The sequence below is a fragment of the Bombus huntii genome, chromosome 6, assembly GCF_024542735.1.
Source record: "Bombus huntii isolate Logan2020A chromosome 6, iyBomHunt1.1, whole genome shotgun sequence".
NCBI classification, from domain to species: Eukaryota; Metazoa; Arthropoda; class Insecta; order Hymenoptera; family Apidae; genus Bombus; species Bombus huntii.
In genome coordinates, this window is record NC_066243.1 from 11,807,763 (window position 1) to 11,820,745 (window position 12,983).

General features: G+C 46.2%; 1 protein-coding gene across 1 annotated transcript in view; it reads right to left on the reverse strand.

Annotated features, from left to right (window-relative positions):
• LOC126866515 (putative uncharacterized protein DDB_G0271606) overlaps positions 1 to 2,785 on the reverse strand; it is a 108,439-nt gene extending 105,654 nt beyond the window's left edge. Inside the window, exon 1 of the mRNA XM_050620181.1 lies at positions 1,293 to 2,785. The gene's annotated coding sequence lies outside the window, so the exon portion shown is untranslated. The remainder of the gene's footprint in view (positions 1 to 1,292) is intronic.
• Between the last annotated feature and the right edge of the window lie 10,198 nt (positions 2,786 to 12,983).

The following is a 12,983-nucleotide window of genomic DNA, read 5'->3' on the forward strand; positions in this document are numbered from 1 at the left end:
TGCACATATACCGAATCATCTTTGTACAGTCGTTGGTCATTTTCTTGTGCAATTTTCAGCTTCGTCATAGTCGATTTACCTGATTTTTTTTCCTTTCAATGATTCTCACAATGATCCACATTCCCGAACGCTGTCAACACGATATCGTAGGGTGAGCGCACAATAGGGAAAACCAATGCCGTCAAAGATATACACTATCGATGCACGATAACTTGAAAATATTAGCTTTTGTCATTGTCATGAATCGATCGATATTAATGGATGTTGAACAAAAACATCTTTTGTCTCGTGTCGTGAAACGTTCAACGAATTACAGAAATTCTATCGATCACAATACTCTTTGTTACCTGAATTCGAAACAATGGCGCACATCTTTTGGGTCACACGTTGTTTAAACGAAAACATGGGAAAGATAAGCCCGCGAAATTCAAGTATGCAGAAGATATCGCGTAAAATGAAATTCATCGGATTTTCATTCTTAAACTTTGCCTGGCTTCTCGAATAAAATGAAATTCTATTTCGAGATTAAATCGAGCTCGACAGTGTCAGCGACATCAGGAGGGATTTTAATTGAAATTTTGTCGAAGTCTCGTAGAGCAAAAGGCGCGCGGTACGAAGAAGGTAGAAAGAAACGACTTAAAGAACACAAAAGGACCAGCGGTACGGCGCATGCGCGCGTCTTACGAGAGGCAAGATCCGAGTGTTTTAAAAACACGCAAGAGGCGACGAGTGGGATTTCAAGGTTAGGCGGAGCGAGACATCTGAGGTTAAACGGTGAGCAAACTGACTCTTCTTCCGTAGCGCGACAAGAAATTAGAGAATAACATAAAGACTGTACGTGTCACGTAAAAAATCGCACGATTTCGATCCAACTGCGTTTAATACTATTAACGGAAGAGTCCTAGTGATTATTATTGCTCTCCCTTCTGTCAAGACTACGGACCATAATCTTCCGAGATGGATCCATTCAAAAGTAAATGGCTCTTAAAGATCGAACGACAAATTGGTTCTTTGCAAATTAACGCGTTGCTTTATGCTTTGAATCGGTAATGCAATCAAAATAGTGGTCGTATATTTGCCGCAGCTGTAATCGCAGCCGGTATCGCTGCTGTCGAATAAACGTAGCTTATCGAATAAACTCGATAAACCGATCCAAAAACAAACGATAAGAGAAAAAAATAGATCGACGTATTAGTTAACGAAATTGGACACCCGTTTATTCAACTTGCCGAAGATAAGCTATCGGTGTATACAAGGGACCAATAACCGCGGATATCAACATGCGTACTCACCTTTTTTATAAACCGGCAAAATTTTGGCGATTCTCGAGTCGCCCGTGTTATCCAGTTCTCGAGGTTGCGAGCGACTCCTCTTCGAACAGTGTCCTCTTGCTTCGATATTTCTTCTCGTTTGCACTTAATCGCAGTTTATCATTTACCCACTCCTATCTATCCTTTTCTCTTTAGCTTCCTTTCTCTCCAACACGATCCTAACCTCACCCTGCACCAGCACAACTACAATACACTGTAGCACGACCGACACTCCGCGAACGATTCACGACGTACGAAGAACGCCTCTGTAGGCGCACCTCTAAAGAAAGACCAGAAAATCGCCGAGACGTTTATTCCGTTGTTTTCTTTCCCCCCTTCTTTCTACTTCTTGGTTCCAACGCGCAGAGACGCGATCAAGAAACTATTTTCGAAATTCAGCCGCTTTCCAGAACTCTGATTCGCGACGAAACTTTATCTTTGGCTTTGGAATCTACGCGCCACACGCATATGTCAGTCGGGGGTAGCTCGTGAAAAAGGAACTACACGCGCATGCTGCGGCTTTCTTCTTTCTTTTCCTCTCTTTTTCTTGCACTGCACTCTTCCCTTTCGTTTTCTTCCTCCGGTTCTCGTGTCGCGTATTCTACCTGTCACTGACGATAGCGTCGTTGTTACGTCGCCAGCGTTGCCGAGTCAGGATGGATCTCCAATGTGTTTGAATTTTCCGCTGATTCGAGAAACGTGCCACCGCGAATAATTCTGGCAGCAAGAGAGTCGGTACCGTAATAGTAGAGCCCCCCCCCGTTCCTTGCTTGCTCAAATCTCATACGTGCCCCTTGCACGGTTTCTTCTGTTGTTTGCCGCTGCTATCACTGGGAGAAAAAGCAACGGAATACCCGTGGTACACTGTTGATCACGACTCGAAGGGTACCGTCGTATCGCGAACAACCGGAGAAACTCGGAGGCAGGAGCAGCCGGTTCGTCGTACCGACATTATTTCGACATGGATCGCCGTATCGATTTACTCGTGATTTCGCGACATCGCTGCTGCCGGATCTTTCAGGTTATAACGGACAGAAGCAGGACGACTTTTTAAAAATGCCACGCACCGACCAATCACGAACACGAGGGCACGGAACGCAGACGGTACAAGAAGATAGAAGAAGAGAGAAAGAAGTGGAGCCGCTATATACACGCGCGCGCTTGTCCGCTTGCTCGTACACACTACGTACAGGTATATACACATTCACCAAAGGGGGATCTCGCGCGCGCGCACGCACACACGGACAAGCGGCGACGCGATCTTACGGGTGTTGTGTCGTGTCGATCCTTCCCTGCTGCTTTCCAGCGATCTCACCCGCGACGATCCAAGATCGACACGATTTTACGCACGCCACTAACCCGAGGACGAACACTATTGTGCGACGAAGAGGGCGGAAGGGGAGAGGGGGGCTATTCGTCGCAACGTTTCGTGGAATGTCCGGCGTGAGTTGCGTGGCCAACCGTCCGTGCGGCTAAGGTAAGTTGAACTGAGCAGCAGCGCGCCTACGGTAAACGAGATTAAAGCTCCGTACCGGCAGAACCGTGGTATTGGCCAATCAGCGCGGCGTTTTGCGCGACTCGACCAATCATCGTACTCTCTCACCTGGCGAACGGTTAGCCCAGGTGCAGCGGCTAAGGCGCCATTGCCTGGCGTTGGCACGTTACCTGCTCGACTCCTGGAGGGGAGTCGTCGACAAAAGACGGAGTAGGGGTAACGTGACAGAGAAAGTCTGGCTTTGCGACGAATGAACGAAAGAGAAGCAACTAAGTCACGAAAGGGGGAAGACCGGAGAAAGAAAGAGAGAGAGGCGAATTACGGTAAGCCCACGTTCATAAGCGTAACTTGGAACGTTCGTTTTCGCGAATTTTCACGATTGACTTTCGCGATTGTATCACGCCTTAATACAGAACCATGTGTCTCTGATTGATCGACTATCGAGAGGTATAGGCGAGAAAATATAGAGTTCCAGAGAATAACGTCGTTTCTCAATTGCAACAGCGGCGAGGGTACCAGCGCTGAGCGCAGCGTCTGCATTGTGCCACCGGAGGCACGTTACGCGAGGAACTTGGCCGATGATATAGACGGAGAGCGTGGTGGGGGAGATGGCTGTTATCTAAATTACTCTATTTTCTCGAGGGACCCTTGCAATGGATTTTTTTTTCGATCGTCTGGAACGTCGATATCGAATCAAGGTGGGTGTTCCGGCTGTTCCACAGACACGGCCTCTTTTTTTTCTTCCACGTTCATCCTTTTTTCTTTTTCTCTTTCCTCCTTCCTTCCATCCTTCTGTTTCTCTCTCTTGTTCTCCATATGATGCACCTTCCTCCTCCGCCAACGTTGGGGAAATAAGTGTCCGATTCGGAGCAAGTCGGTGCACCAAACACGAGTCATATTTAATTTCGAGATACTCATCTTTCCATTAGGACAACGACACGCCTGATGCACACAAGGCAGGACGTTCTACGGTAGGACGTTCGTTCGTGTTTATCGAATCCGAAACGAAGCAATAGAATCGTTAGAGGCACACGAAAGGGACGTTGCCCGAAGCTAAAAATACTTTCTCCGTTTATTATCGTATCTATATATCATATGCTACGTAGCACGAGTATATTGCACTATTGTCGTTGTACAGCTGCACCGTAAATATTTATTCGTCACGCTCAGGTTAAACCGGGCACAATCTGCTTTTACATTTTACGACGGGGAATAATCATTATGTACGCACGCCCAGGGGACGCAGAGGGAGTAATAACTATGAAAATAAAGACTGACAATCGACGAACAAATTGTAAAAGGGAAAAGGAAGTGGGAGGTCTTTTACCTGACGAGTACGATTTTCACGCGGAAGATGGTTACCTTTTTGTTCGAACGGCCGACAAACGAGTGGATTCTTCTTGGAAATAAAGTGCTCTGCAAATCGGTCGAGTGAGACTAAGGGGTGGGTGGTGCGGTAAGGTTAATACGGCCAAGGAAAGATAAAGTACTGACGGATATAACAGGTGGGAGCAATATGGTGGCGTCACTGAATGGAGGGCGTACTCTCTCGTGTTCGGCGTAGTATTTGTTCATTCACTCGTTCCTATTTTATTGTAGCGCCGTTTCGTTCACGGCCAACCCGCCACCACGTGGATTAGGGACATTGAAGATTTGTGAGAACGAGAGATACTCGATATCTGTCTGCTGCTGGCTGGCTGCTTTCCCTTTTCGTTCCTCCGTATCACCTTCGAGCAAGCCTCTCGTATACAGTTTCGTATCGCGATATCGCGATACGTTTCAGAGACGGAGATCTACATGCTTGCCGAATTAGAGCGTGTAATCAAATATCTATAGAAGCCCGAACTAGGGTTTCCGCTTACTTCGATCCATCCCGTATGCTACATATGTACTTTTCTTTAATCTTGTATTCGCCGAGAACGTAACAATCTGAAAACAAGAAAAGAAACAGTTACACAACAGAATCGATTACTTGTTGAATTTCACGTGGCTACACCGATGGAAGATAATTTCGTCGCTTTTTTCCAATGTGATCGTCATTCCGATTTACCTTGAAACGAACATGACCATCCGTAGAATTTCATGCTCGCGAACAACAAGATACCAGGTCATCCTTGACACGAATTCTATCAGTGACTTTTATTTCAATTTGCAACATGCACGCGCTTTCCAATGACCAACGAATCGTAGATACACGGAAAGAGGCGACGGTGAGAGAAACGGGTTCTCGGGCAATCGTCTGGAAAGAGTTAAATCGCCGACAATTTGCTAAAGACAAATCGTACTCGGCTTTGCCTACTAAACTAATGCGTCCCTTCTAAGAATCTCATTTGGCTTTACGTTCGTTCCGAATTCCTTAACTCTACTGTTTCCGTTATACGCTCGTTTCTATCCTCCAGTTAGCTTGGCAGTGAACATCCCCCTTGTCGACGACATGTCAACCATTATTTCCAATGACCCGTTACGTTACGTTTGCTTCACACCTTCTACGCATCTCAATGATCCAGCAAATACACATGTACTTGTCGGGTTCACATTATCCTCATTTGGACTACACATTGTTGCTATGTAATGGAAAACACATTGACTAGTGCAAATACGACTATTACAGAATTTGACAAGTAACCGCGGTAATCAGACACTCGAGAAGCTAATGACGATGATCCTAGGTCCAACAACGAATCCGTGGTCAACGGGGTAACAGAATGCGCTTTCTTCCAAAGTCCAAGCCCTAATCGACTTGCTTGGCTACGGTGAAAGTATTACTAAACTAACTCTTTGTTAAAACGTGGAATATCCACCGAGCGTAAAGACGACAAGTCGCTCGCTAATACGACCTCACGAAAGAGAATGACTTTCCGTCGCGATGATGCTCCAGAGGAAAACTATGATGGAGTGTGTCTAAGGACACGAGATCGTCGGATTCGTCGGGGATAGCCTTCGTTGAGAAAAGGAGGGAAATTGACGTTGCTGTTAATTGGTCAATTTTCATGTTGGTGGCTAGAAAAGGATGCTAGCCGCCCTTGAGGGAAAGTTGCTAGCGGAAGCGTTGTTCGTGAGAGAAATAGATTTCTCCGATCTTCCCATAGTTGGAACAAAGACTGCTTGTCCATTTGAAGAATCGTAATTAACAAAATCCTAAGATTTCTAATGGGCCCTCAGGCTAGCTGAACTTGAGCTGTGTAAGTACATCGACATCTGGCAATCATTTTGCCCGAAGGAACCGTTGAAATGTTTACTGCCGAGTACCTCTATAAATATTTCTTTTAATGAGGGCTATATTATTACTCCGTATCTTTGTTAAACGAAGCGTCCGTCCCGTTGACCGCGGCTACGTTCGGCGACTGATTGTCGCCTTGAGCCCAAGCTCATTGTCACAAATCTCAAATAAATACAATTGGGTAGAATGACGGCAAATTGTTTAATTAATTTTGTCGAAATCGCTCTAAGGTTCGTTTGTTTCGAGCCAAATCGAACGTTCCCCTCGGCCGGCTGATAACGGAGCGTCAAGGGTGGCGGTTCTGATTTCTCTGTGAGCGAAAACCGCGAAGCCGTATACGTACAGGCACACTCGGCTCACCTTCGATAAAAGTACGAATCGTAACTTTAGACCGCGCTCGTCGGCGAATTAATCGGCTTTTCGAAAGTTAGCGAGCGCGTGGAGGAGTTTTGCGATCACGCGCGGCCCAATCACGCGCCGAATCGCAATTTACGTCGATTCGGCGAGACCGGGCACCCGTGTCAAATTGCTGCGACAACTCGCGATGCGAACATTTTGACAAATTGAGGCAGTTGACGCGCGACGGTGCGCGGAAATATTACGTTTACGGACACCGGTCCGGGTACATATTTTGTCGAGGGCGATGGTTCCCTAAAAAAACAGAGTCGATTCGCCGGCAATGGGTACGATAGTTGAGAAAGTAATTGCAGATTCGTTTATTATTTTGTAACAAGGAAGAAAACAAGGCGAAGGAAGAGAAGAAAGGAACCGAGCTAGGAAAACGAGATGGAGAGGAGAAGGAGAATCGGCGAACGGGTGGACCGAGGAACAAAGAGGGGAAAGAGGATCGGCCGCGGTATTCAACGAGCTGCTATTCTACGAGCTGGTTTGCATAAAATGCATTGTAATCCCAGCGCACAATGCAGAAAGCTCAAGTTTTACCTGCCGGTGTAATTAATGCTGTCCTCTCCGGACAGCTATGGTTCATGCAGACAGGGCTCGATGATAATTTACGAAATGAAATCTCTCGCATCCTCGTGCGTGGCGCAAAAAGACAGGTCGCTTCCTTTTGTGCGAACGTGCCCATCTGTAAATGCGTAGCCGGCACTTCCTCTCGGAAGACTGTATATCGCGTCTTGCCAAATTTCACATTTGAATGTTTCCATTTCAATTTTTACACTGGTAAATTCAAATTTGAATATATAAATTTAAATGTACGCGTTTGAATAAATTTTAGGTTAAATACATAATATAACAGAACATGCTAGCGATTTGACCACAGAATGGCACACGTGTCCAGAAATACGTATCGAACGTTCTTGTCCATTTCGAATGGTCTCTAGACAATGTGTCTGCAACGGTGGGCGCGGCCTAAATAATAGCGTAACACGTACGTACGCAGGAATGAGTGACACGTAATTATTACAACAATCGCGCGTAACCCGATACCGCTCTCTTAAGACTATTGGCGCCGAGCATACCTACGCCTACTACTTTATTCCCCTCTTCGGCTCTTTTCCATTTGTCCCGGTAAACATAGATAAGCCGGGCTACCTAGTACGAGCGATTCCAGTCAACGACTTTGATGAAACTAGATATCGACGCTTTGAAAATTGTGGCCAGCGCTATATCTATCTACGTATCGCTCTGGCTGATCCATCCGGTTGTTTGACATCTTTCATAGGTAGATCCATCGATAAAAACCGATTCCGGTTCTCGATATCATTGTTACATCCATGTATAACTAGATTCTTTTTAAACAAAATAATCGTTCGATCCAACAACCGTCAGCAATACGAGTTGGACGAGTAACTTCGTTATATCTATTTGTCTCGGTACATACCATCAACGGTTGTTTGCTCGCATAACAATCGAGCTTTTTTCTCGACCGTATTGTTCTTCCGTGTTTTCCGAGCCATTCGTTGAATACTTTCGCTCGACACCGCGTCCTCCTTATTCCAACGCACGTACTTGCATCTGGAAAAAGAGATCGTTGTTATCGTTGAAGCGCAGGAAGATCGCGGTATTTTCCATACGTTCGTGACGTGTCATTAAAGTTGCCGCGAAATTTCCCTCCGTGTTCGCCACGAATCTCGAATCGCGTATAGCGTGCACGCGGCTCGTTCTATAGGTTTTCTTATTATCGCGACTAATTTGGCCGCGCGAATTTCGAGGCGGATCGTTTATTCCAGCTATCGTCGTATGATTATTTGCGAACAATTTTCGTTGCCGTTCGTCGCGTGTCATTCCGGTTTCCGGGACAAAGCCCGAAATATAATACTCGGGGATGCACCGTGTATTTTCGGCCGATTCGGAGCTGAATATCCCGTGTGATAGTCGTGATCGTTACATGAAAATCAACCTTTCGAACACGGTGACGCGGTATGAGGTAAACTGCAACGCTGATGGAACAAAATCCAGTGTAAAATGATGATGCTCGCAGTGACTGTGCGACAGTTTTCCCATCGTTCGAAATCACAGGCTCGAATTTAAAGCGTTTCTTTATTACCCAACGCCTCGTATCTTTTTATATCACGACCAGGCGATAAAAACCGGAGTACTCTACTTTTAACGAGATACCCGTTACACAGCCTCCAGATGTCTCCTTAACGATACAACCGTAGGTTTGCGAATATCGCAAGAAACCGGCGTTGAGCAAACAAGAGAAGGAACGACGGATAGAACTGCAGTTTTTCCAGAACGACCGTATCATCCGGCAATTTCCCTCGTTTTCTTACAAACATTCTGTTTATCGCGTAACACGGGCCACACGCGAAACGTGTAACCGAGCTCGAAACGCGTGCCGTTATCGTGAGATACAATTAAAACGTGAATGGTTTCTCGCATGGTTGTGGAGAACAACGGAGGACGTTGGATACTTCTTTTAAGAACGCGATGCGTCTTGTTTGAATAAATAAACGGGACAAAAAGGCAAACTGGTGCATCGACGGGAAGTTTAACCCGCGGTACGTAAATATGCTTGGACGAGGAACAACCGATGTAAACGGGTATATCCGCGAACACTGGTTGCTGCCAGAACTTTGCCCATTACTTTGCCAGGGCCGGGCTTTTCCATGGACTCGATTATCGCGCGATATCGATTTCATAAATCTTGCTGGAGTGCCGTGCAAAGGCGACGTTCCAAGCCCCTCTCCTCTTTACCGTCGTCGAATCAATTGATTCTCGATTGAAATGAAAAACCAAAACTCACAAGGTTATGAAGATCCGCTCGGCTATTACCGATATGAAAAACTAATATTGGAAATCGTTAAATATCCAGCGGGCAACAAGAAATGACGAAAAACGAGGTACTCTCGCTGCGTTGTCGCTGCATCAGACACCGAGTTTTCTTCTGACGGTCGTTAATCTCACTCAAGCCGCGACAATGACAAATAGAGATTCTCCATCGGGGACACTAAGTGCGTTTAGTCGAGATCAGAGGGCTCGTTACTTTCCCTTCGTCCCGAAGGACTTTACTTTCTTACTCTATTGTTCTATCGAGTCTGTTTTTATAAGAAACCTTTACAAAACAGATTCCACCGCGGTCAACTATCCCAGTTATACTGCATTTCACGATAAACGTGCGTATAAATACACGTATAGCCCTTCTTATTTCACGATCGAAGAAGATGAAAGAAACAGACTCGATTTGCAGTTACTATCGCAGCTGAGACAGTGGAGAGAAGCAACGAAGCCCTTTAAATTTCCCTTTGCTGCACGTTAATTCAAATCCCACTGCAACAGACTGCAATACGTTTAATCGATTTCCTCGGCGACATCGATTTTCCCAACGTTTCCAGACCGTACTCGCGTACTCCTTTGTTCCATGGCTTTTTTCACGCGAATTTATTACCCGTTGGTGTGTTTATGCGAGCCACTGCCCTGCGACCGATCGTTCCTTCGTCGCCCATTACAGCCGAGTTGCCAGCGTTAAAATCGCTTCTTCTCACGATCCGCGGTTCGGAAATACATTCGCGAAATCGCTGCCTTCTATGCACGACTGCCATTAACATGGAAATAAAAGGGACAAAGGAAAGCGAGCATCGATTTTCGCCGCGTGAAACGATGAAACGACAAGGAGGATGAATATCCGACTAGGTGGAAGTCGAGCACAGGTCGATCGATTTCAGCGAATTTCAACGATAAGGTGCGAGTATATTTACGTCACTTTTACCGACGATAAATTCACGAGATTTTAAAAACCGTAGAATTCGTTACCGATACAAAGTTTCCATCGATATTCGCGAAAGCGACAAATTCAGTGGTGCGATCCCAGCAAATCTCTATTCGGTATGTGGGTCGAGTGAAGAGTTGGGAAAAAGGATCGAAGATGAAAAATGTAACTGCGTGGCTGGAATCACCGATCTCCGAACAACAATCTACCGATCGATCTGCTTTTTCATGTCCGATACCATTCTACCTTTCGAACGAACCTTTATATCGACGCGTAATTCCAATGTGAAACGATCGGGCTGCAGCTTCAAACAACGAAGAGCCTTTCGTCGATCGACGCTCGAGCATCTTGTCGCCTCTTCTCGATATCGTTTCGATCGGCCCGCCTTATCGTACCCGGAAAAAGAAGAAGAAGAGAGAAAAAATATTTCGAAAAAGTTCCATCTCGTTCCTATTCGATATTCAACCGGATAAACCTTATTCTCTTCTCTATTCTCCCTTTGCATTCGCGCGAGCTTCTTCTTCTTCGATTCAATTCCTATGCACGTAAGATTACCTGTTTACGGATATCCTTAAGCTTGCCACGCTAACAATAGGCTACAAATTACACGGAGAACACGGAGGATGCAAACAGCTGCGCCCTATTTCGCTGCAACGAGGATCACGCGCGTCTCAAACGAATCAATCCATCCCGATTGCAGCTGCATCGGGAACGAATACGAGGAAGAAGATCGGATCGGTGAGTTTGCGTAACGAAGGATTGTATCGCGCACCGTGATCCTACGTGCAAGTCGTTCAGCCTTTAACGAGCCGCCGATAAAAAGACACGGTTCGATTCGGTTCGACAAGTTCCGATAGGCAGACAACGCATTTTCAGAGAAATTTCCCGAAGGTTGTTTTCACGGGCCGGTGAAAGCGACGACTTCGTTCGACTTCGAAGCGAGCCCTTTCAGCTTCGCTCTTTAAAAGCAAAGAAATTTTGACTTTACCAGCGGCTTACTTGGTAGTGGTTCCATTCGTGAAACTTAATAAACCACCTCTCTCTCTCTCTCTCTCTCTCTCTCACTCTCTAAATGGATTTCTTAATCGGTTTGCAATCGAGTTTTTTCTTCCGGTTTCCACGCCATGTGAATTTCGCGGTGTAAATTCTTCATTTTCTTAAAAAACCAGCCGCGATACCTGCGCAGATTGCTTCCCGAGGAGGAAAGGAGGCAGAGAATCGTCGCTGTCGATGGTTACACACGGTAGACCGTTTTTCTTTCGAAGCTCGATAAACATTCCGTAAAAAGATCTCCGGGCTCCTCGAGAGCTCGCGCCGAAAAAGGTTCTCTCTGTCCTTTTAAGAAGTCGAAATTCGGTTGACCTCGTGTGGTTGCCTCTTGCTTCTGCCTGCATCCGCGCATAGGATCCACGTACCCGTTTGTTTCTGCCCCTTTCAGAGCTTTTCACGCAAGTGTCTCCAAAGACGTGAATTTATTTTCTCGAGCTTCACCCTTTCTACGGCCAACCTCGTATCACGCCATGAGTTTGCCTCTTGCTTTTCCCTTGGCTCTCAGCGTCACTCTCTGTCCAGTTCTTCTTACTTGCCTCTGCTCGCCTACTTAACAAGGAGTTGCACGAAGCCAGTGCTCCAGACTTCGAAAACCATCTTCAGACGTCTACTTTCGTAATTACGAAGCAGGGCAAATTTCATTTACGAGCGGTACAAATTGAAAAGACCCGATTTGCGCGATCAAAGGGACGCTCGTGTTTACCGAAAAAAAAAGGATCTCCGGCTCTTTCGGACGTCGGAGTCTCGAGGAAAGAAAATTAGCAAATGCTTGCCGAGATGCGAACGGAAATAGGTACTCGCAAGAACATCGGCTACCTCGTAAATGATTAATCCAAGAAGCAAACAACAGTCGTTTAAAACGTCTAAGAAATTCGCCTTTCGCGAAGGAACTCGGAAATTGCAAGATATCCTCGCGAGATGTCCATGGCCGCGGCAAACAACCAGATCCCCTCGTAAAGGAATAAAAATGAGACTTCTCGGTTCTTGTTACCGAATTCCTGCACGTAAGTACGTGCAGGATGCACGAGACGAATCAGCCGGCTGCCGACTATCAATCGCAGATTGCATGGCGTGCAACATGTGCGCCGAGCTATGATTCGCGAACGCGACATCGGCCCGCTGGAAAACAATGAAACGCGACTGGCTATGTCGCAACGTTTTTTCATATCGTCGTACGACCGATATTAACGTCGTATCCTTTTATTCCTTTTACCAGCACGCGTTTCTTTCAACGCGAACGCGTGTGTCTTCTTGCACGCGCGTCGTCCATCGCCGGTACATTTTCGCGCTGTTTATTTTCCGCTTGCGCGTAAGCAAAAACCAAGTGGTCCGGAAAACGGCTTAGCTCGTAGTGGCGGCGTTTGCTCGCAGCGAGAAAACCGACCTCGGATCGAGGAGCCACTTCTTGGCGCTTGAGAAACGTTTGTCACGAACCGCGGCCAAACAAATTGCGGCCGTGAAACGGTGTATGTAAGCGGAACTTTATAATTACGTGGACTATAATTGGGAATCTCATCGAGAGGAATGGGCAGTTCCGCGACGTAGGAGAATGGCATAAAAATTCATAGAATCGTCCGGTGATTTTCATGAATTTTTATCAGGGATAGCAGATTCGACGAGAATCGCCCAAGACGCGATTTCTCTGTCGGCCACTCGTGAGGAGAAATCAAAACGTTTGTCGGCGGTACGACATTAAATTGTCGAATTTAATTGCGGATAGCTGACGATTATCCG